This window comes from Corylus avellana, chromosome 2, assembly GCF_965113065.1.
Source record: "Corylus avellana chromosome 2, dhCorAvel1.hap1.2, whole genome shotgun sequence".
NCBI classification, from domain to species: Eukaryota; Viridiplantae; Streptophyta; class Magnoliopsida; order Fagales; family Betulaceae; genus Corylus; species Corylus avellana.
The window spans coordinates 28,867,148-28,869,647 of record NC_142491.1 but is presented as its reverse complement, the minus strand read 5'-3'; positions in this window follow the sequence as shown (position 1 = coordinate 28,869,647).

Below are 2,500 nucleotides of genomic sequence, written 5' to 3'. Positions count from 1 at the left end.
AAATCGGACGAGGTTGTTTTTTTTCACAACTAGGACCGAAACCCTAGGCCGAACAAAATGGACAGATGCGAAGCAAAATTGTTTGGCTCGAAAATTTTACGAGCGTGCTCAGTGCTTCGAGGTGATCATGTCGGCGGGTGGAACGAAGAAATTCGTTCTGGGATCGGGGCTCTTGTTAACTTTCAGAAAAAGTTATCGCTCGTTAGTGAAGATGGCGGGGCAAAGAACTCGAATCACTTCGTGGCACCTGCCGACATGATTGCCTCTAAGCACTAAGCACGCTCGTAAAATTTTGGGCAAATAGGACGAGGTTGTGTTTTTTAACAACTAGGACCGAGACCCTAGGCGGAAGAAAATGGTCAGATGCGAAGCGAAGTTGTTTGGCCCGAAAATTTACGAACTTGTGCAGAACATCGAGGCAATCATGTCGGCGGGTGGCATGAAGTGATTCGAGTACGTTTGTCCCGCCATCTTCACTATTGAACGATAACTTTTTCTGAAAGTTAACAAGAGCCCCCGATTCCGGCCAGAACGACTCAAATTTCTTCGTGCCACCCGCCGACATGATCGCCTCGAAGCACTGAACATGCTTGAAAAATTTCTGGCAAATCGGACGAGGTTGTTTTTTTTCACAACTAGGACCGAAACCCTAGGTTGAACAAAATGGTCAGATGTGAAGTGAAATTTTTTTTTCCAAAAATTTACGAGCTTGTGTAGAACATCGAGGCAATCATGTCGGCAGGTGGCACGAAGTGATTCGAGTTCATTTGTCCCCCCATCTTCACTAATGAACGATAACTTTTTCTGTAACTTAGCAAGAGCCCTTATCCCGGCCGGAACGACTGGTATTTCTTCGTGCCACCTGCCGACACCATCTCCTCGAAGCACTGAGCACGGTCGTAAAATTTCAGGCAAATCGGACGAGGTTGTATTTTTTCACAACAAGGACCGAAGTCCTAGGCCGAACAAAAAGGTCAAATGCGAAGCGAAATTGTTTGGCTCGAAAATTTACGAGCAGGTGCAGACCTTCGAGGCAAACATGTCGGCGGGTGGCACGAAGTGATTTGAGTTCGTTTGCCTCCCCATCTTCACTAACGAACGATAACTTTTTCTGAAAGTTGTCAAGAGCCCCGATCCCGGCCGGAACGACTCAAATTTCTTCGTGCCTCCCGCCGACAAGATCGCCTCGAAGCACTGAGCATGCTAGTAAAATTTCATGCAAATTGGACGAGGTTGTATTTTTTCACAACTAGGACCGAAACCCTAGATCGAACAAAATGGTCAGATGCGACGCGAAATTGTTTGGCCCAAAAATTTACGAGCTTGTGCAGAACTTCAAGGCAATCATGTCGGCGGGCGCCACGAAGTGATTCGAGTTGTTTGCCCCCCCATCCTAACTAACGAGCGATAAATTTTTCTGAAAGTTAACAAGAGCCCCGATCCCGGAACGAATTTCTTCGGGCCACCCACCGACATGATCACCTCGAAGCATTGAGCAGGCTCATAAAATTTTGAGCAAATCGGACGAGGATGTATTTTTTCAAAACTAGTACCGAAACCCTAGGCTGAGGAAAATGGTCAGATGCGAAGCGAAATTGTTTGGCCCGAAAATTTACGAGCTTGCGCCGAACTTCGAGGCAATAATGTCGGCGGGTGGCACAAAGTGATTCGAGTTCATTTGCCCCCCCATCTTCACTGACAAACGATAACTTTTTCTGAAAGTTAACAAGAGCCCTGGTCCCGGCCGAAATGACTCGAATTTCTTTGTGCCATACGCCGACATGATCGCCTCGAAGCATTGAGCACGCTCGTTAAATTTTGGGCAAATCGGACGACGTTGGTTTTTTTCACAACTAGGACCGAGACCCTTGGGCGAAGAAAATGGTCAGTTGCGAAGCGAAATTGTTTGGCCCGAAATTTACGAGCTTGTGCAAAACTTCGTGGCAATCATGTCTGCGGGTGCCACGAAGTGATTCGAGTTCGTTTGCCCCCCTATCTTCACTAACGAACGATAACTTTTTCTGAAAGTTAACAAGAACCCCGATCCCGGCCGGAACGACTCGAATTTCTTCGTGCCACCCGCCAACATGATCACCTCGAAGCGCTGAGCACGCTCGTAAAATTTCGAGCAAATCTGACGGGGTTGTATTTTTTCACAACTAGGACCGAAACCCTAGTCCGTACAAAATGGTCAGATGCGAAGCAAAATTGTTTGGCCCGAAATTTACTAGCTTGTGCAGACCTTCGAGGCAATCATGTCGGTGGGTGCCACGAAGTGATTCGAGTTCGTTTGCCCCTCCATTTTCACTAACGAACGATAACTTTTTCTAAAAGTTAACAAAAGCCCCGATCCCGACCGGAACGACTAGAATTTCTTCGTGCCACCTGCCGACATGACCGCCTCGAAGCACTGTGCACGCTCGTAAAATTTCGGGCAAATCGAAAGAGGTTGTATTTTTTCACAACTAGGACCGAGACCTTAGGGCAAAGAAAATGGTCA